Here is a 22,534-nt window from a genome sequence, read left to right as displayed (position 1 = left end):
GTCGATCCCAACTTCACCTCCTACAAACCATAAAACGTAGGGGCAGTGACCTCACCTTCCTGAGCCTCAGTCTCCTCACCTATGAAATGGAGAGAATAAATCCCTCCTTTTAGGATTACCACCAGGATTCAGTGGGGAATGTATATATGTTTATCCTTATGCCTCACATGGGGCAGGCACCACATATAGGGAGGTATTCTTGATCTTAAGCACACTTTTTTTTCCATATGTTAGCATTTTTGAATTCAGGGTATATCTTGCCATTGTGCCAGCATCTTAGATTCAACAAAACATAATGATGGTCCTGCAACTGAGGGCATTTATTGAGCGCTTACTCATGTGCCAGGCCTGTGCTAAAAGCTGTGGGGGAGCTAGCACATGTAATCCTTGCAACAATCCGAGGCATGGGTGTTACTTCTAAACATGCTTTGAGGATGGGGGATGGGTTCCCCGAGAAGTGATGCAGTCTCTGCTGGGTCCCACAGCTGGTGAGGGGGAAGCCCAGGTGTCCATCACAGAGCTTTTGGCCTTAGGAGATGTGTCCTGCCAGCTCTGCTCCATCCAGACTGCACAGCTAAGGAGAGGGAGGGCCAGGGACATGGAGCAACTTTCCCAGAGCAGCATGATCAGTAAGTACAAAGCTGGTATTGGAACCCAAGTCCATGGGACTACAAATGCAGAGATCTTCTCCACTAGGTCCGTTCTGCAGCAGAAAGATGGATGGAGAGGTCCCCTCACTGACCAGCTTCAGTGCCAGAACACCTTGACAGAGCCTGGAGAGCTGCTTCTAATGCCCACATGTCTCACAAGCAGCTCCCTGTCTCCGAGCCTCACTTTTCCACCTGTACCATGAAAGTGACATTCCCAACTTTGCAGAAGTGTTATGAAGATTAAATGGAGTGATGCATAAAAATGGGCCTGTAAGCCTGAGGAAGTCCTCAAAATGCAAGTGATGACTGAGGACAGAGAAAGGCAGGAGTGAGCTAGAGGATAGGACCTCAGGCTGGAAAGAGGAGCAGGGCGGTCTCCGCTCCCTTTCACACCACTGTCCTCCTTCCAAGGGGTGCCCAATATGGAGACTCCCTCTGCCCCAACTGACAGAGAGATGGGAGTGGAATGAAACACAGCCCCCACCCCACCCCCATTTCCCAGTAGTTCTCACCCGGTGTAATGAAATGGAAGGAATTTCTGCTGAGAATAGTGATTACTAACCTGCCAAGATGAGTGAGAAAAATCAATTCAGAGAGTGAAGGAGGGTAGGGGCTGAGTGAGGGAAGCACTGGAGGAAGGGGAGCATGGGAGAGGGAAACAGGAGGAGAGAGACCAGGAGGGGAGACAGACAGACAGACAGATGGACAGACTGTGAGTCCTTTTCAGTGATGACAAATTTCAGGGGGATTTATCCCCAACCCTCTCCTGCCATTTCTCTTTTTAGTGATAAGAAGATTGGGGAAGTAGGCTCAAGAAGCAAACATATGCTCCACAGAGACTCAGTGGGTGGAGACTGGGACCAAGGTCCCACATTTCTAACCAGCTCTGGGGGTGCTGATGCCACCGCTCTGGGGATTGGACTTGACTAAAGATAGAAACAGTCAAATTGACAATTTCTGAGTTTATACCACAAATCTCTCCCAAGTGCCTACTCTATGTTTTCAAACAGAGAGCCTAAAACTTTCCAAAGACATAGTAGGCCTGATTGATTGTTACTTGGGTGAAGTATTCAATAGCGAATTGTTATATTGAGGTGAAATCCCCATGACATAAAATTAACCACCTTCAAGTGTCCCATTTGGTGGCCTTCAGTATATGCCCAATGTTATGCAACCATCATCTCTAGGTCAAAAACATTTTTATCACCCCCCCCAAAGGAAACCACTTCCCATTCCCTCCTCCCCAGGCCTTGGTGACTCCCAGTCTTCTTTCTATTTATATGGATTCACTTATTCTGGATATTCCATATAAATGGTTTCATATAATATGTGACCTTTTTTGTCTGGCTTCCTTCACTTAGCATCTGACAAGCACTTGTACACAAATGTTCAGAGTAGTAGCATTATTCACAATTGATGAGTGAACAAAATGTGGTATATACCTACATGATGGAATATTATTCAGCCATAAAAATGAATGAAGTGCAAAGTCATGCTATAATGTGGATGAACCTTGAAAACACTATGCTGCATAACTAATTTTTAAATGCTGTTTCTTGCTTTATGGCTCCTCAATCATCCATTCCAAGTGTCATTACTTCCCACTCCAAACAAATATAGGCTGAGCATCCACAAAGGGTGGGATGCTGGACACATCAGGGTCAGAGGTCAGTCAGACCCAGATTGGCACCTGGCTCCTTACTGATTTGCCCTATGACCTTAGGCAAGTCCCTTCCCTTCTCTAAGGCTTGGATTTCTCATCTGTAAAATGGGATTCAAGATTTCTCATTGGGTTGGTCTAAGACCTTCATTAGGTGAGGGTGAGAGCTCTAAGAAAGCTGCAGAACTGGATGAGAGTCAGTTACTGTCACCATGGGTTCAATAAGGGGAAACTTCAAAACTTTCCACTGACTGCAGTTTGGGAGGCAAGACACCAGTGACAGAGAATTCACAACACAAGTAGAACGGTGATCATAACAGAGGAGGCCCTGTCCCTGTCTCAAACTTTGGCTGGACTCTAGGACTCATCCAACCCAACGCCCTCATTTCATAGATGAAGAATCAGAGACCCAGGGAAGAAAAGCAATTTTCCCAAAGTCTAACAGAGACTTTCATTTGCTACTGATTTCCAGTTAAGATGGTAAACTACACACCCTTTTAACATATTTCCCTCAGCAAAACCTAATAAAATTACAACAAAGCTTTTTTTTTTTTTTTTTTTTTGGTCTTTTTAGGGCTACACCCACAGCATATGAAAGTTCTCAGGCTAGGGGTCGAATCGGAGCTGTAGCTGCTGGCCAACACCATAGCCACAACACAGGATCTGAGCTGCATCTGTGACCTATACCACAGCTCACAGCAACACCTTAACCCACTGAGCGAGGCCAGGGATCAAACCTGCGTCTTCATGGATGTTAGTCAGATTTGTTTGCGCTGAGCCACAACAGAAACTCTACAAAAGAAATTTTTCAAAGCATAAACATCTAAGGACAGGGCACATTGAGTAAGACAACAGCCATAGGCTTAGAAATTGGAGAGGAAGCAGACAGTGGTAACCTACTTAACACAGCCAACACAGCTGAATCCTCACCCAGTAATGGGGATGCTGAGGACCAACCCAATTGGAACCCATTTGTTATAGCATCCAATTATCTTTCCTTTGTCACCTTCTCTGTACAGACACAGAATAAGATGAATGCGACTCCCCAGACCATGTGCTACTTGAGGGAGCAACAGAGAGCAAAGCAAACAAGGCAACAGGAAAAGTCCTTCAATAAAGATATATATATCTTTACACACACACATATATATACACATATACATATGGCAAGAGAGTCTCCAAAGAGAATCATCTCTCTTTGGGAGGATAGAGGGGTGATGGTCACAAGGAACGGAAGAGTTGGAGCCGGTTACTAAAGAATGACCAAGAGGAGCTCCTATTGTGGCTCAGTGGTTAACAAATCCGACTAGGAACCATGAAGTTGAAGGTTCGATCCCTGGCCTCGCTCAGTGGGTTAAGGATCCGGCGTTGCCATGAGCTGTGTTGTAAGGTCACAGATGCAGCTCAGATCTGACAATGCTGTGGCTGTGGTGTAGGCCGGCGGCTACAGCTCCGATTAGACCCCTAGCCTAGGAACCTCCATATGTTGTGGGTGCAGCCCTAGAAGACCAAAAAAAAAAAAAAAAGAATGACCAAGAGGAGAAAGAGGAAGGGGACACTTCTGGTTGTAGGAAAAGCATTTGCAAAAGCAAGACGGAGTAAGAATATGAAAGTTTCAGAGCACTGCAAGTAACTCAGAGAAGGTGAGACAGAGACATTCTCAGGTGCCAGATCTTGATGGAGCTGATAAGCTACAACACAAGGGTCCTAGGAAGCCATTGAAAGGTTTAGAGCAGTGCAGTGACAAGATTCCAAAAGATCATTCTTATGAGGATGGAATAAAGGAGTTATTTGAATTTGCATTTTTGTCTCAACTTCCCCTTCTTTATCCTTTCTTCCCCAAACCCTAACTGAGCACCTACTCTGCACACAGCCTCCTGCTGGGTACCAAGACCAGTATCCCCTCCCACCCCACACACACACAGCACAGTGTGACCAGTCCAGAGCAGCAGTAATTGGGCTCCGTCTGCTTCTGCCATCTCCTGTTGCTTGGAAAAGACTTCCCACCGAGTGTCAAATGTGCACCTGCCGGCCGGCCAGCACACTCACATAAAAGTCTCTGGAAAAAAAAATGGATTATATTCATTCTCTTAACCTTACCCCAACCCGAACATAAATCGTCTCTGTTTATAACACTTCTGGCATTTTGTGCATTTTGCCGAGTGACATAAAATGACAATAAATTTCGGCCCCACCAGCAGAAAAGTACCTAAAATGCCACATGTCACTAATATTGACAGGTTCTAAAAGTGAAACTTGGAAATGGTTCAGGCGACATAAATTAAAATAAAAATATATACTTTGTCCTTGAGAGGGAATCAACTAAAATTAAACCTCCGTGTGGGTGGGATGTCCAGGAATGTGAGGGAGAAAAACATCAGGGACGCCTGTTTCAGAATTGAGTCCCAGACTGGGAGGCCGAGAAGGACCCAAAGGAAACCCAAGCCCAGCCCTTGAGAGAAAAAAAGGACTATTCTTAGTGTGGCACTTCTGATATCATGGCCACCACCTTCAGATGGCCCTTCAATTTTAAATAGAAATTAATACACTAAAATACATGGCTATTTACATTTAAATTTAAATGCAATTAAAATGCAGTTCCTCAACTACCCAGCCACATTTCAAGGGCTCAGTAGCCACATAAGGCTGGTGGCTCTTGTACTGGACAGCAGACCCAGAACATCATCACAGAAAGCCCTATTAGACAGGTTTGTCTTGGAGCAAAAGCATCCTTGCTGCTCTCCTTGATACCAGTGCATTGCCTCCTTCCTTCTGATTTTCTCAGCCACCTTCCCTTAATTCCCTCCTTTCATTCTCTCCCTAGCAACCTGTCTACCTGCCTCTCTCGGGCCTCTTTCTCTCTTAACACACAAATAAATCAGATTTGGAAGGCCCACCAGGATTTGAAACCATAGTTCAAAACCTTCCTTGACCATTTCTGAGCTTTAGGTGAGTGCGGAAAGCATGCCCATTCTCCAAACTGATAACTGGATACCCAAGGGGGTGGGTGGAGTAATACCTACTGTGTGTGGCTGTTGAATGAAATCGTCTGCTTAGTGGCACGTGGTAGGTGCTCGCTTAGGCGCCACTGTTTTCTTTCTTCTTGAACATAAATCTTAAAGGCATACAAAAATCTACGAGCTCTATTTCAGCCTCTTAAGCTCAGAATTCAAGACTCACACAGGAGTTCCTGTCTTGGCTCAGCAGAAACAAATCTGACTAGCATCCATGAGGATGCAAATTCGATCCCTGGCCTTGCTCAGTGGGTTAGAGATCTGGCATTGCCTTGACTGTGCTGTAGGTTGCAGACGCGGCTCAGATCCTGCATTGTTGTGGCTATGGTGTAGGCCAGCAGCTACAGCTCCAATTTGACCCCTAGGCTGGGAACCTCCATATTCTGTGGGTGTGGCCCTAAAAAGACAAAAAGAAAAAAAGGCTCACCCAGTTTTTCCTGTTTCACCTCTGGCTCCAGCCCACTCACCACTCTTCCTATGTTCTAAATGCTCCCTGTACTTTCTGACCTCCATCTTTGCCCAGCCTGGGATGTCTTTCCCCTTGTGTCTACCTCTTATTATCCCTCCCAGTGGAGGGTCCACTCAGGGACCACCTTCTCCCAGGAGCCTTTACCTTGTCCACTGCAGCTCAGACACAGGACTAGTTGCTAATTACAGCAAGAAAGAAGGTGGAAAGAGAACCCCAGAGAAATTAAAGAGCTGGTCTGGCTCATCGCAGGCAGATAAGAACTTGGTTTAAATCTGTCTGAGATGACATATCTCATTCATCCAATCAACTTTTATTGGGCACCCCCTGTTTGTACATCCCTGCCCAGATGGATACAGAGATGCATCAAGCAAATCCCTTTCCTGGAGGAGTCACAGCCTGATGTGGAAAGTGACCCTTCCCTGAGCAAGTAGTCCACAGTAGGACAAGCTCTAGCTTCACCACCACACCTAAGGAGCTTTCAGTCCACTGGAGGAGGCTGCAGGGACAGGAGAAAACACCCTAACAGCAGGGTGAGCATTTGGAACAAGGGGGCAGGGGTTTGCCACAAAGAGAGGGTGGCCTTTGTGGGATGGGCATTCCAAGGCAGGTGACAGCAGGGGCAAAGGTGTGTGAGAGCAAAACATGTTCAGGGACCCAAGAGTCATTCGGTGGGGCTGAGCTTAGGTAGGAAGAGGGAACAAAGGGGAGAGGGAGGGGTCAATAGGCTGGTTAAGGTGACAGGACTTCATCCTGAGGGAGCCACCATGGAAAGGTTTAAAGCAAGGGAGGGGGCAATGATCACGGAGGCACTAGAGAGATCAGATGCACTGGGGAGGCAGGATGGTGCAGGGCAGTTTGGGCTGGGACATGAATGGCAGTGGTATGGGGAGACCTGGGGAAAGGCTGCTGCAGGGCGGGCCACGGTGGGGACAGACGGGCAGGAGGGAGGCAAGTGGGGGGGGGGGGCCTGTCTTGGGCCTCGCCCTTCCCCCTTGGCTGCTACTGCCTCAGGCATGTAACTACCTCCCCCTTCCCGCCAGCCCAGAAGCCTTCTGGCTGCACAATTTGTGAAGAACATTATGTAAATGGGCTTTATGCAAATCCAGCCTCTCTCCCCGCTTGCTGGACTCCTGAACCCTAATTAACTTGCCAAAGCCTCATGTTGCCGTCCCCTCAACACCAGCCCAGCCCCCAGCCCGTTCCCCCAACCAAGAAATCCATCTTCAGAGGCAAGCGTGGTCTAATCGCTCCCTCATTTGGATGTGCGGGCTGTCACCCACACCGTTAGCCGGCAGAAGAAGGCGGCATTTCAGCCAGTTGACACTTCTGCTTCCGATACAGCTCCAAAATAAATGCCTCCTCCCCCCACCCCCCCGCTTTATTTCTGCTTGCTTCAAGAACCAGAAACAGCTCTGGGGAAAGTTGATGCAATTTCTCATTATCTTCAAGTCTTTCTTCTACCCTATCCTCCCCTACTGCAAAGCTAGGGGCCCCATACCCTCTCTCCCACATCTCTTAAAAGATGCACTCAGGGAAGGATCAGGGAGCTGCTGTTTTTTAAATCGGACCAGCAAGAATTTATTCCGCAAAGCACTGATTGTGAACTTATTCCTCAACGTATGTTTTTGACCTGGGAAAAAACCTCAGGAGCATCTCACCCAGCCTCCTGGATTTGAAAGACAGTGGAATCTAAGTTCAGTGCATACCAATGATGCATCCAGGGTCACACAGCAGGGGATGGACTCAAATCCAGCCTCCTTGCCCCCAAAGCTGGCTTCCTTCTTCCTCCCCACTCCCAGCCCAACATCCCTTGTGTCCCAGACGGCACAGTCTAAAGGCGCTGTTCCTGACAGTTTTGTGCCTGCTCACTTTCAAGTGCAGAACAAAGCAAAATAAAGGCTTTCCCAGGAAACAGGAAGAATTGTATTGTCAGCCAGTTCCTGCTGCTGCAGCAAATTCCCTGGATGCAGCTCCAAAGGCAGAAATGGGTGGGGTGGTGGGTAGGAGAGTTGTTAGTGCCACTGGAGCTAAGGAGGGCAGAGCAGGCATGGCGCTTAAGGCTCAATATAAGAAAGGGGTTTTCAAAAGATGCAGCGTATGGGATATTTACCAGAGTCTGGTCTGACAATGTGGAGGGGGAACAAGTAGGGTAACCATTCACTGATTCAATAATCATTCATTCAGTAACTATTGCCAGCAGTGCCTGGACCAGAGCAGATCCCCAAAAGTCATTTCTGCCTGCAGAGCCTGGTAACCCACTTGTCACCCACAAGGAGATCAAGATCACCATATGCAAGCAGGCTTCTGACACCACTGTCTCCCCGTGGCCAAGTCTCTCTCCCTCCACCCCCAGCATCTGTGCATATGAATTTTTAAAGGGCCCACACTTGGAAATCCCCAAAAATCACCTTGTCCATTTCTCATCATTTCTTGAAAAGGAGTGATGTCTACTTGTGCTTAATCCTGAGAGGAAGTTCATCACAGAAGAAGGAATGTGGATTGAACACACATAGGATTCAAATCTCAAGACCTCAGACCAGCACAGTTTTTAAAGCCTTATTTTCTCATCTGGAAAAGGGCTATCATAACAGTGCCTACCTCACTGTTTGAGGTGGTGATTAAATGAGGAAATGGATAAGTGTAGAAAATATCACCTTCTCTCTGACATGAATCCTGTTCACATACCCTCTATTGAAGCCATCATCAGTTTTCCATTGATGTTTCAAATACAAAGGTAGGAAATCAGAATTATTATAACAACTTTATGATTAGAATTTGATCATATCAGGGATGCCTTTGAAGATGTTTTTAGAAAACACATTGGTCTAGTTGGTTCACCTCTTTGAGTCTCAATTTTCTGGCGATAAAATGGGAATAATAAAATTAACCACCTCATAAAGTTATTGGAAGGAAGTCTTAGTATTACAAGAATCCCATAGTTAGGGCTCAATGAATCCTGGACAAAGAACAAAGACATGTATACTCAGTTATATGTGGTGACAGGGAATTCTTTAATCAACTAATTAATTAAAAAGTAATTACCTAGGTTGTCTGTTAAGAAAAGTTTTCTTCTCCCCAGACATATGAAAGGTGATTAGAATAGAAATATGGGGTTTTGTTCTTATTTCTATTGGGAAAGAAAACACATAAAAATGTTTTAAAGATTGTAGAAATTAAATGAGTTTGTTTATTCCAATAGAATACAAATCTATCATCGAGAATAAGCATTCAGACTTGGATAGGTAGCAATTCTTTACATCTCAAGTTCTCGAATTCTCATCTTAAATAGAACGTATGGTCCAAATGTCATTCTTGATGATATATTCAATGACAAATATTATGATATTCATGGTGCACTTCATAATTATTAGAGAGCTTTCCCACCCCCTCTGCTTTGGAATTTTTTCTTGGGGGGCAATGGAATGTCACCACAGGTATTATTTTCAGTTCTCAGCTAGCAATCAATCTCACTCTGAGACATTATTTAGTCCTAAAATGCAAGATCTCATTTAGTATGCCAGCTCCTATTAATTTGTAGTTGTAGTCTAAAGTACTGTGTTAAAAAGGATTCTGACTGTCCTGTTTAAGCTCAGTGCCAAAGAGGACCTTACTGATCAGTGAGATCTACTATGGAGCTAGATGATGGTCAGTGCATTTGTGCCTCATATTTGCTAACCCTGAGCTACTGTAACCCCTGTATGTGATAATCAAGGAAGCTGAAGCTCAGAGAGGGGAATTGATTTGCCAGGGTCACACAGCTATTTAGTGGCAGAGCCAGAACTAGAATAAATATCTCCTGGCTCCATGCCCAGGTCTATTTCCTCTCCATCATGATGCATGCAAGTTCTTAATCAAGACCCAGTGGTATCTATAAACAGTCATAACATTTGGCATTTGCTACAATATTTACCCCCCCAATATGGTTCCAAAATGATTTGCAGTGACTGCATACCAGAAATATACACACTAGAGAGAAATGCACACATTAGCAGAGGATTAAAATAATATACACAAGGTAAACAGGGGAAAGGAACCAGGAAAATGAGAATAAAAAAAATAAGAGAGAGCCAAGAGTACGTCTGGCACACAAAAACGTGTCCCCATGCAGGTGCCAGGCAACTGGTGGCCAATGCAAAGAAGGAAACAGGAATCCAGGAATTTGAAGATGGAAAATTCAGTCACTTGTTCAAAAGAAGAGATTTCCTTGATGTTCTGATGGGAAAAATACCTCCCACGGGTGCTAGACAGGCAGCTGTGAAGCAGTTCAGGATGTTCCTCAAAGACATATCTCGAAGAAATAAAATGATTTTGATACCATTGATTCTTGGAATGTCTCTTAGCAAAGGCTGATGATGAAATGTCCAAGTGTGGTCCAAGGACTCAGAACTTTTGGTGTCAAGGTCACTGAAGACCACCATGTTTCCAAAGCCAATGATCAAATTCCATTATTCATCTTACTTGACCTCCTAGCAGTCTTTGATATAGTTGATAGATTCACCCTTGGTTTTTCCTACCTTCAGGATACCCTAGTCTCTTGAATTTCCTTCTATGTCAATGACAGCTCCTTCTCAATGTCCTATGCTGGGTGTGTCTCCTTTCCTCCAATGTCTGAATGTTGCAAGCTCCAAAACTCAGCCTGCAGACAGACCTTCTCTTATACTTATCTGTCCTCAATTCTTGGTGATCTCATGGCTTTAAAACCATCCTTGGACTGATGACTTCAAAATTTATATCTCCAGCCTGAACTCTCTCCTAGACTCCAGACTCATATATCCACCTGCCCCCCTGACATCCCCAGCTGGACACCAATGGCATCTCAGACTTCACACGTCCATCACTAAAGACTTGATGCAGTACCACCCTTTATCCAAACTGCGACCACAACCCAGTCCTCCCCATTTCAGGAAATGGCAACGCTCTTCACCCAGCTGCTCGGGCCACAAACCTGGGACTCGACCTTTACTCCTGTCTTCTTGTCACATCCAATATCAAGTCTTGTCGACTCAATCGCAGAAAAGAGTTCAAATGCAACCCTTTTCCTCCTCTCTACCACAACTGGTTTAAGCCACCTTCCCTTCACAGTTAGTGGACAGGAAATTCTCCTATCTCACCTTTCTGCGTCCACTCCTGCCCCCTACAGTCTGTTCTCCAGACAACAGTCAGAGCAATCATTTTTAAAATGCTATTCTGATCAGATCACTACCTGGCTCAAAGTCCTCTGATGGCCTCTCATCACTGGAAAGATGAGGTCCTCTCAGTGCACTGAGTAGCACCCAACCCCTTTCCTCACTCCCTCTCTCTTTCTCTCACTCGCTCCAGCCACACTGGGCTCCTGCTGGGGATACTCTCCTCTCACGACCTCTGCAATTACTGGTCTCTCCTCCTGAGATGTTCTTTCTCCAGACAGCTCGTGGTTTATTCCCTCACCCAGGACTCTGATGAAATACCACCTCTTCCAGGAGGCCTTCCCTGACCACTCTTTGTAAATGGACCTTAATGGCCTCCTTCCCAACCTCCTCCAGAGTCCCTCTCACTTCTTACTATCATCCCTCCCACCCCCACCTGCATTCCTGCCCTCTCCCACCTGCATCGCCATCACCACCATTACTAGGAAGAAGTCTTGACTGTCTTTTTCCCACTCCACACCATAAAAGCAGGGACATGTGTTCCATTTTCAAAGAACTGTAGCCCTACATAATAAGTGCTCAATAAACATTTTACATGGATGACTCTCTAATAGTTGGACTTATTCCAAATAACCTCTTGAACTGAAAATCCCAATGTGATCAGCCCATGGGGAAAGCTGGGTAGACTCGGGTCCCTCACCTGCAGCTGACTTGCCTGGAGGAACCCGCACTGAGAGTTCTGCCTTCAAAGGTGGCTCCTGGAATCACTTCTGTCCCCTTGGCGGATCCCAGCAGGGAGGCTGCAATGATTTCCATAGCATCCTTTTACTCACAAATATCTCCCCTTGGTGTCAGCTCACCCCTTGGATCGCACCAGAGGAAATACTGTCATCAAACACCGATAAATTGCTACAGGCCCAAGCAGACCAGGCCAATTTACAGCAGGTTTTGACTTTAATAATGTTTTGTCTTAGATTTGGCCCTAATTATAAATCATTTGCAACTGTGGTTTAAACCATAAGCAAATCTTACACGGCATTCTTATTATCTACTTAATATCACAGAGAGAAAGATTTACAGAATCACTTTCTGGGAATTAAGCAAATGAGGAAACTTTTAGGTGAGGGTGAAACACATGAAAATTATAGTTTTGTCATAAAACGTTGATTGATCAATGATTATTGTAAAACTGTGGTTACTGTGCTGGCATCCACATAAATCTGTAATTGGCTGGATTTATTCTTTTTCAAAATACTGTATTTCTTACAGTTTTGACCATTGTGTTAATCTGAGTCTGTCAGATTTACTGTGGTTTTAATTTAATTAACTCCATTTAGGTTATGCATATATGTGTGTATGCAAGTGTATGTAGGGTATGTGTGGGTGTATGTCCGTGTATGGTATGGATGGACAGACAGATAGAAATAGAGAGATAGAGAGAGGGAGATAGGGAGATAGATAGATAGATAGATAGATAGATAGATAGATAGATAGATAGATAGATAGATAGTGTTACCCCTGGTTGCCTGTATGCTTCAATGCTTTGTGTTTTTATTCAAATACAAATTTTTAAATATCTGCTGAAGACACATTTAGCTGAATGAAGCCAATTTTGCTGAGAAATGGTTCAAAGCACTGCTTCCCAAGTCGTTCTCCTTGGTAAGGGGGGGACCACATAGGGTCATGATATTGCATCTTAGGAGGCAGAGAGGACTGCAGAAAGATGAGTCATCTTCAAATCTTGACTCTGCCATTTGCTGGCTATGTCACCCTGAGGAACCTAGTCCATCTCTCTTAGCCTCAGGCTCCTCATCTCTAAAGTGGGAATAACTGCACCCACATAAGAGACCACTGTGAGACTTAGCGAAATGACGAAGGTGATATGGTTAGCCCGGGCCGTGGCACACAGTGGAAGCTTGCCTTCCTCTTCCCAGTCAGGGGATGGACTTGGGCTGTAGGGGGCAGGATGTCCTAAGGAGTGAGATTAAAGAAGCATTCTAACCTTCAGAGGGACTGTCATAGAGAAAGTAGTTCTGACACCAGGAGGAACCAAGCCAGGCACCATAAGCATCTTCTATCTCAACAGCACCAGGGAGATGGTAGGTCCAGACCAAAACCACCTGGGGGCAGAGACCCACATATAATGCAAAATTAAAACTTTTATAAACAGTAGTTCCCCACTTATTAAAAAGCACCTGCTTTCTACCAGCTTCTGCAGACTTACTTTTGTTAAGACACAGCGGTGCTGACTCTTTTGTGAGAAAATTATGACATCAGAGAGGTGACTTGCCCAAGGCCACACAGAAACAAGTGACAGAGCCAAGACTCCAAACCCACCCTCTGAAACTCTGCATTTTACCACTTCCAAGAGTCACATCCCTTCAGGGTGGCGCTCTCTGCAGGAGGTGGGTGCACCCTGAGCAGATGACTCTTTCCAAAGCTAACCCAAAGGGAAAGGGAGGTCCGATTCAGCCTCTCCGTGGCTTCTCTTACCTAACTGCTGAGGACAGGGCTGAGACGTAGTAGGTTTGAGGTGGAAGCCTCCTCCCCCACCCCACCCCACCTCTTCTCTTTTGGCAGAGTACTACATTTGGGCTGAATACTGCTTTCTTTTTCTTGCTTCCCACTATGGAGCCAGTGAAAAATATTTTCTGAAGACCTCTTCTGAGTCACTGATTCACACTGCCTGTTCTCAAGTTGACCAAGGTCAAACAAGTCAGCCATGGCTAAATGAACCCAGACATTGGATTTCACCAAAAAGTAAATACTCTGAGCCGTGAAAAAAAAAAAAAATGTTGGTTTCAGATATAGCTTTCATGTGCAATTGCCCTTCCTCTCTTCTCCCCCTGACTCTCCCAGTTTCTCTCCCTCCTTCCTGCCCTTTCACCTTGATTTCTCTTCCGCTTGTCTTTCTCTATCTTTCTTTTCTTCAATCTTCTCTCCTGCCTTCTTTTCATCTCTCCTTCTTTCTCTCATTTCCTTTCCCTTCTTATTTCCCTCTCCTCCTTTCTTCTGTTTTTGTTTTGTTTTGTTTCTTCCATTTTGGTTATTTTTTGGCTGTGTCTGCAGCATGTGGAAGTTCCCAGCTCAGGGATCAAACCTGTGCCACAGCAGCAACCTCAGCCACTATGGTGACAATGCTGGATCCTCAACCCACTGCGCCACAAAGGAACTCCTCTTCTGTTTTAAAATATGTTCGGGAGTGTGTTTTTATTAGCAATGGTGAGGCCAACAGATCAGGAAATGGAGAGGTACCAAGAGGTGCTTCTGACAAGAGTAAGAAGGAGCAAGAAGAAAGCATACGGAAGAAATTTGACTATGGCTTTTACAGGAAGGACAGGCAAGGCAGGAGTAAGCTGATTTGGGACTGGCTAGTTTGAAAATTTTCAATAGATGCTGGGCTACAGGGCTGGTGGTTCCCCAGTTGTCTGGCACCTGGCCCTGGGATGACTCAAGCAGGGAGGTGGTCTCCTGAGCTGCAAGAGCCTGATAAAAGGAGGTAGATGAGTGTGTGGCCTTTGCATTGGTTGGTTTGCATTATCAAAAGTGTGTGTGGAAGGCAATGTTTGCTCCCTCTAGGAATGAGCTAACCCTGGGAGGGGAAGTCCCACTCTGGGTCTACAGGCACAAAGATGCCAAAACATAGAAAAAAGAACTTTAAAAAAATCATTAATATAGCTTCCTTTCCCTTCCTTCTGCCTGCAAAGAGCTCATCACAAATATCCAAGTGAGTCATAATAAAGGGCTGGGTTGGGTAGGTAACAAAGAACCAGGAGAGGAACGACAGTCTCAAGAACTACTGAGGAGGCAGAGCCCTAGTTTTCGGAGATTGAATGTGCCTTCGGCCAGAGGAGAAAAAAGCCTCATTCAGCTCCACTCGCTGGCCTGAGCTCTACACCTCCACTTCCCAGAAGACGTCCCTTGTTCTGTGGCGGTGGCTGCTATGTCCTCACCCTGCCACTTTCCCGTGGGTTGGTTGTTTTGCCCAGGCCTGAAATTACCCAAATCCCCTTAAATACACGGCTGCAAATGAGGACACTGGAAAAAAGGCAATAATTGTGACAGTAACTCACGGGGCCAGGCCTGACACGTCTCTAATTGCCTGCTAAAATTGTCGCTGTCTCCTAAAGTGCAAATTATCACCCGAAATGACAAGAATAATGAATGAGTAACTCTGATGTAATGCAACAATTAGTCCTCAAAGACACTGTCTAATATGGTAATTCAGAACACCCACTCCTTGTTATTAAGTGCCTGATAATTATTTAATTATCTATCTGCCAGTATGATTTACTTGGTTTATTTAGCTGCAGATGTGGGCAGGAGCATTCAGGTTTAAGGTCATAACGAGCTGGCCCCTCCGTCGGCTACCACATTGGTTTGCTTGGGTGCTGGAGGCCGCGGTCCATCTGATGCCCCTAATTGGCTTTGGCAGCCCTGCCCCAGAGTCAGAAAATTCTCTCCTCCCCACTTCTGGCCCTGGCCTGGGGTCACTCTGGGGCTGAGGGCCATGAAGACCAGGGCTGATGGTCTCTACGTGCCTCTTATACGGTGGACTCTCAACAAGTAATCAGAAGATCTGGGATAAACAGCTGCCCCACCAAGTTGGAGCTGAGTGTCCACTCTGTGCTGGGGCTCAGTGCCAAGTGCTGCCCAAGCATTCGATCTTCTCAGTGATGCCAAGAACTAAAACAACTGGTATCAGCATGTAACTGAGGAGGGACCTGACGCTCAAAGAGGTACACTTGTCTGAGGTTCCACAGTAAGCAAGTGATGGGGCCAGGACCAGCCTCACTGTCTCCAGAGCCACTGTGCTCTCCTGGAGCATGACGCCTGCCAGGGTGAGGCTGGCCCCAGAGCTACCAGTCACAGCTAGTTCCGGGGCCCGTGCACAAACAGAAGAGTCTGTGTCAGGACTCAGAAGGGTCAGGTCTTGGTCTCCAAATCACAAAATGACTTATAGAGGAAGAAGAAAGAGGGCTTAGTCTGTGCTGGCTCAATGAAATCAGAACCAAGGAGTAGGAGCTACTACAGAGAGATTGTCTTGGGATCCAAAACTGGACCACTTACTAGCTGAATGCATGGGGCAAGTTACCGAACTTCTCAAAGCCTCAGTTTCCTCATCTACATATAAAATGAGTGTGATTTAAGAGTGTCTCCATGATCACCCTGTCAAAGCACCCCTCATCATCATCAGACACTCTCACTCAGTGACCTCTTGTTTTCCTTTACTAAATGTGTCTGTATCTGAAATGCCCTTGTTTATTTATCTAGTTACCGTCTATACATGTACACACACACACACACAGACTATAAGCTTCAAGGGGGCAGGGACCTTGTCAGTCTTATTTATCCATCATATTCCCTGCACCCAGCACAAGTTACACACAGTACATATAATGGCACATTACAGGCTGCAATAAATATCTGCAGAATGAATGAATGAATGACTGATCAGAAGCCAGGTGTGTTCTCAGGCCAGCACGACCCCTGAGTGGCATTCCATCATCTGTACACACAGCTCTCTACCTCCACTCTCTCCCCAGCCATTTATCCTAACGATGCCACAGCAACACCAGATCTGAGCCACATCTGCAACCTATGCTGGATCCTTAACACACTGAGCAAAGCCAGGGAATTGAACCTGCAACTTCATGGAGACTATGTCTGGTACTTAACCCATCAAGCCACAACAGGAAACCATGTTTTTAATTTTCTATTTTGAAACAACTTTAGACAATGAGAAAAGTTTTAAAAACCAGTAGCACAGAGTTCCCATATACCTTCACTCAGCTTTCCTGAATGTTAATGGTTTGTGATTTTTTTTTTTTTTTTTTTTTTTTTTTTGTCTTTTTTAGGGCTGTACTCATGGCATACAGAGGTTCCCAGGCTAGGGGTCGAACGAGAGCTGTAGCCACTGGCGTACACCACAGCCACAGCAATGCAGGATCCAAGCCGTGTCTACAACCTACACCACAGCTCACAGCAACAGCAGATCCTCAACCCACTGATGGAGGCCAGGGAGGGAACCTGCGTCCTCATGGTTGCTAGTCAGATTCCTTTCCGCTGAGCCACGGCGGGAATTCCTGGCTTGTGATTTTTAAGCCCTTACTTCAAATGTCTAGGGGATCACCTTAAGGGTGGAGGTGTGGTGCGATTGGCAGAAAGGAAGTTCATTTAAACAAAGGCAGAGTGAAAATTCACCTGGCCTGGTAGCCTTGGAAAACAAGACAGCAGCAGACAAAACCCCTTCCCTTTTCATTTCCCTCCTCTGCTCATGGTACATCCACAGCTTTCTTTTATTTGTAGTCTCTCACCTTCTATGCCATGGCAAACAAGAGACTTTATAAATATTTCAAACACTAATAATTTGTGCTGTCCCTGCTTAGACTTTTAAATGAATCTAAGAGCATTTCCTCTGAGGAATCTGCCAAAATGCAGGCAGGTAAAAGAAATACCATCACCCACCCCTGCATGAGATGAGTACTTGATGTAGAGATGGGACCAGAGGCTGTGGCCACAGGCATGGGACACCCTTCCTGTCGCCTACCCACATCCACTACCCCAGTGTTTGCTCTGTGGGAGCAGTGTCTCCCCAGTGGAGATCCCACCCCCACCCCAACTGCTCCAGCTGATGAAGAGAGTACTACAGGGATGGTTAATTCCATGGTTTGAATTTGGTTTTAGAATCAGATACTCCTGGGTACAAATCCCAGCTTGTCCATCATTAGCTGCATAGCCTTGGGCAAGTCACGTCACCTCTGTGAGTCTATTTCTTTATCTATAAAGTGGGTATTGTCAGAATTAAGTTAAATTGTACATATAAAGTATACAGAATCTGACTATGCCATGAGCTCAATGCTCAGTAGCTGCTGTCTTCCCTTTGAATATTTCCAAGATTTATTTCCCATATTTACAATGGCTCAGACACAATAAGTCAGTTTGTCATCCACATAAACCATCCAATGAGGTTCTAGGTTGGCTCAGGAGAAGGAGTAGGGGGGAAAACTCTGCTTTGCCCAAACTGATGTTGATTTGATCCCAAGATTGCCTGAGGCACCACCATCCAGCAAGCAGAAAGGAGAAGTATGTGGAGAGAGGACCACAGAAAGTTCCCACCATCCCTCCTGAAGCTCACAGTCCAGGATTAGAAGAAATATGGAAACCACAACCTATAGTAGGCAGGGTAGATCTTCAGGTGAGGATGGGCCAGAACATTCAAGATAACAGAAAAGAGGGAGATCTTTTCAGGAGGTAAGCCAGATCCTGATGCACCTGCCTGAAGTCCTTCAGATGTTCACCCTGTCCTCAGGATAGAGACTGAACCTCTCCAGCCTTCAGGGCCCACATGGTCTGGTTCCCACCCACCTCACTCTCCAGCCTTGGACCCTCCTCTCCCTTAAGGCCTGATACTCTGGGCTTCTTGTTATTTCCCAAATAGGCCACAATCACAGGGAAACCGTATAATTTTTCATTTAAACCAGGCCACTTTGGATACAGAAAGAAGGTGCTACTAACTTAAACCTAGGACAAATGAGACTGTCTAGAATAGATATAAATATGTGGTCACCCTACAGCATTGGTCCTGCCACAGGGCCTTTGCACGCTATTTTCTCTATTCCCCACTCACCTGGCTAACTTGTCCCAATGCTTCAGAATCACTTCCTCAGAGAATCCCGTTCTGAAACACCAATCTAAGTCAGACCCCTTTGTTATAGTCTCCTAGGATCTATTTCTTTCATCAGTGGCACTAACGTAAATTAAATACATTCAGCTGTTTATGTATCTGACAGTTGTCTCTTTCCAACAGGACAGAAAACTCCATGAGGATAGGGGCCATATTTCCTTTGGTTCGCCCTTTGCCTCCAAAGTCCAGCACATAGTAAGCATCCAATAAATACTGGAATACATGAGCAATTGCTTACCTCTGCTTGGAGAGATCAAAATAGAAAGCTTCTGATATGAAAGGACATTTCAGCATGGTCTGGAAGAGTAAGTATAGGATGTGAGTATGTGGAGATACAGATGGACAGCATTCCAGATGGAGGAGCCACAGTGAACAGAGGTAAAGATGCTGGACCACATCTAATGTTGTTAGAGAATGTCCTGGAGTTTAATGACTAGAGCACCGAAGATGTAGACAAAATGTGGGAGCAAGCTGGGGCAGGGGGCCAGTGTCAGGTTGGGGAGACTCTGAGTGCCAAGCAATGGTGCTTGGAGGAAGAAGACTCACCCTCCTATGTGTTTGAGAATGATGTCACCGGAGGTGGATTACAATCCTCTGAGTGGACTGTAGCAGCAGTGGCTGCAGCAGCAACTCTCCAATTTTTCTTGGAGCATAAATCTATTTTTAATGGAGTTTAAGGCATAAAATCAGATGTCAGGAGAGTGTCCTTGGGCTGGGTATGGGGGTGTGAGGAGTGAACAGAGCCTCATACACAGCCCCTGAGACCCCTGAAGCATCAGCTTATGTCCTCAGGTCACCCAACCTAGACTTAAGACTTGAGTCCTATTACTTCCAATTACGCTACTACTCTGCCTCCTGGATGATAACATAGACCTGGGAGACCGGTATGCTGGCACCAAAGTGGACCTTCAGACAGGGTCCTATTTAATCCAGAAAGAGCTAGACCTGCCTGAGTGATAGGCAGGTCCACCCTCCAAGGGAGGCTGCTGAGTTCTTGATAACCTGATGCCTCCTTAAAATCAAAGTTCCCATTTTCAAACATTTAGCATGATCCTTAACCCATCTCAAACTCAGAGCAACCTTTGAGCTGGGCACTGTTCTTGTCTTTCATCTTAATGGTGAGGGAACTGAGAGCTAAGGTAACTTGTCTGAGGTCACACAGCTTATGAGTGGCTCAACCAGAATTTAAATCTAGATCTTAACCCTGAAAAGTTTTCACACTGCATTCACTGTTGTCAAAAGGAAAAGAGGTCTGAGCAGATCTTCCTTTCTTCATAGAGATTTATAAGAAAGAGAACAGGTAGGGCACCTTCCTGTCTGAGATGAGCTGAGACGGTTCCCACTAAATGGAGGGAAGAACACAATGACTCTGTGGGTCCTGCCCCATCTCTCAGATGCTATTTTCAGGGCTGTCCCTGCTGGGACAGATGAAGCATCACCCAGTTAGGCATGCTGTCCATCTGGCTGTCTGCATGATGTTATTTATAATGCCTAATCCACAGCCAGGCTGTAATGAAGAAGAATTCAGCCCCTGCTCCTTAGCGAGGGAAGCAACTGACAATTGACTTTGGAGCCAGCTGTCCTGGCAGCCCAGTTCAGCAAATGTGACTTAGATGTCCTGTGATCTGGGGCAACCTGGCGCCCAGAGAGAAAGTAGTGACCAAGTTGTTCAGACGGGGCCATTTGTGCGTCTGACAACTGCAAGGGCTTGTCCAGTGGTTCAGATGATGCCGTGCATGTCTCTCATAGTGAAATGTGGAGTCAGATGCATGTGTAGTGTCACCAGGGTACACAGTAACCCATGTACATGGGGAAGGGAACCAATATGGATTTAGCACCTTCTGCAAGCCAGGTAACTAATCAGTCTCTTACTGAATCCCCTCAATAACTAATGAGTTATGCATCGTGAGACCCTCTACAGAGAGGAAGAAACTGTCACTCAGAGAGGAAAAGGACCTGCCCAAAGGCAGCCCAGAATACATCACCTTCCCAAACACCAGTCCACTGCCTGATACACGTGGCTGCCACAGCTGAAGTCCTCAGTCAAAATTAGCTCCTTTCAATCTCATTCCTACATCATCTTCTCTGCTAAACCGTAAATTCCTTGAGGACAAGAATCACGTGCCATTAGCTCTAAACCCACCAGGCCAGGCAAACAGTGTGCGTTGAACCGGCTGTGGTTATCATAATGTGCTGTGCCCTAATCCCTAATTGTCTGAGCATACGAATTCATACTCCTACCAGACTAATCATTCCCAAGCTTATTTTAACTTATTTTAACTTCCATAGTGAAATGCATAACAAATGGGGGCTATTCAGTAATTATACCACTAAAACCATGACAAAAGAAGATGTTATTCTATAAGGGATCTAGAAGAGATTTTTGAGTTTTTCAGATCCACAGAGAGAATGTGCCCAAACTGCAAAGGAAACTCAGAAAAAAAATACAGTAGCTACTGATTAATCCTCAATTATGTGTCACAGTGTGAAGTGCTTTACATGTATTAACTCAGTATTTATCCTCAAAACAATCCTAGAATTGGTACTATATTCCTCACTTTATGGACAAGGAAAGCCTAGAGAGGTGATGTGACTTGTTCAAGGACATGTAGCTAGTAAGTGGCAGAGCCAAGATTCAAATCTAGGCTTGTCTAAGGGTTCAGCCTAGAATCCTCCTCATGGAACCCCAAAATGGATACAACTCTATAGACTCTTCAAAATAGAACAAGCTTCTATTTCCTCCTCTGGTCATTCATTCATTTAAACCACATTTCCAGAGTTTCTGTCATGGCGCAGTGGTTAACAAATCCAACTAGGAACCATGAGGTTGCAGGTTCGATTCCTGGCCTTACTCAGTGGGTTAATGATCCGGCGTTGCCGTGAGCTGTGGTGTAGGTCGCAGATGCAGCTTGGATCTGGCGTTGCTGTGTCTCTGGCATAGGCCAGTGGCTACAGCTCCAATTCGACCCCTAGCCTGGGAACACCATATGCCGTGGGAGCGGCCCTAGAAAAAGGCAAAAAGACAAGAAAAAAAACACATTTCCTCAATGCCTTTTGAAAGGTACTGAGGGCAGACAGGTGAATTAGACATGGTTCCTGCCCCCAAGAGCTCCTGCCCCCAAGAGCTCACAATCTCGCAGATGAGACCAGCGACTACTTAAAATAAAGTGTTGTGAGTATTCAGGGGGCCAGAAACGGTAGAGAAATGAATAAAGAGAAGTTTCTAATTTATGAGTTCAGTTCCCTCAGACCTGTACCAAGGAGGTTTGAAAAGGCTATGATTTCAAGCATTCATTATAAATGAGTAATATTTATTTATTTATAAATGATATATCTATTTATAAACAGATATTTTATAGGTGTTATTTTGCTATTGTACCCAAATTACCTTTTTCCTTAAACAGAAAAGATGTTAAAACAGTTTACTAAAGTGCACCAGACTGAATTTCACTGCATTGTTGGAGCATCTTGTGCAGAAAGTTATTTTGACTTGAATTTGCTTGTATTGGGTCGAGTTGGGTTATAGGGCTAAGAAGTGGTTGTTGTGTTGCATTATGTTGAATTGTATAGGGTTGTAATTTGTTGGATTAGGCTGGTTTTGTTAAATAATATCAGTTTGAATTAGGCTGCATTTTGTTAGCAAAGTTAGGCTGAATTGGGTCATTACATGGGGTGAATTTCAGTGGAATTGATGTGGATTTAGTTGGGTAAATTTTGTAGGGTTCAGTTGGCTTGGTTTGGCCCGGATGAAGCTGACTTGGAGAAGTCTTTCTGGTGTGCGGATACTTCCTATCCAACAACTATAATTGCTCTTGAAAGCTCTATATTCAGGGCCAAAACCACAATGGACAGAGAGATTGCTGTAAGGGTGTCGGAAGTGGGATATGGCAAAGGTGAAAAAGGCTTTGACTCATGTCTGGTATCTCCA

The 22,534-nt window shown here is 45.3% G+C and overlaps 1 protein-coding gene across 3 annotated transcripts in view; it reads right to left on the bottom strand.

The window, feature by feature from the left end:
* The window catches only part of LOC146396625 (uncharacterized), a 506,518-nt gene that overhangs the window by 446,414 nt on the left and 37,570 nt on the right, over positions 1 to 22,534 (bottom strand). The window contains exons 2-3 of one of the 3 annotated variants that reach the window (XR_014827718.1): positions 12,922 to 13,039; positions 11,620 to 11,719 (exon numbers count right to left, since the gene is read on the bottom strand). The exons of the other annotated variants lie outside the window; for them this stretch is intronic. The gene's annotated coding sequence lies outside the window, so the exon portion shown is untranslated. The remainder of the gene's footprint in view (positions 1 to 11,619; positions 11,720 to 12,921; positions 13,040 to 22,534) is intronic. 3 annotated transcript variants of the gene reach the window in all.

The sequence above is a fragment of the Sus scrofa genome, chromosome 14 (assembly GCF_054392235.1).
Source record: "Sus scrofa isolate SSC_HxYL_T2T_F1_AM1 chromosome 14, Sscrofa_HxYL_maternal_Yorkshire_Landrace_v2.0, whole genome shotgun sequence".
Lineage (NCBI taxonomy): Eukaryota > Metazoa > Chordata > Mammalia > Artiodactyla > Suidae > Sus > Sus scrofa.
Note: the sequence above shows the minus strand (reverse complement) of the source record. Positions and strands in the feature narration are given on the sequence as shown.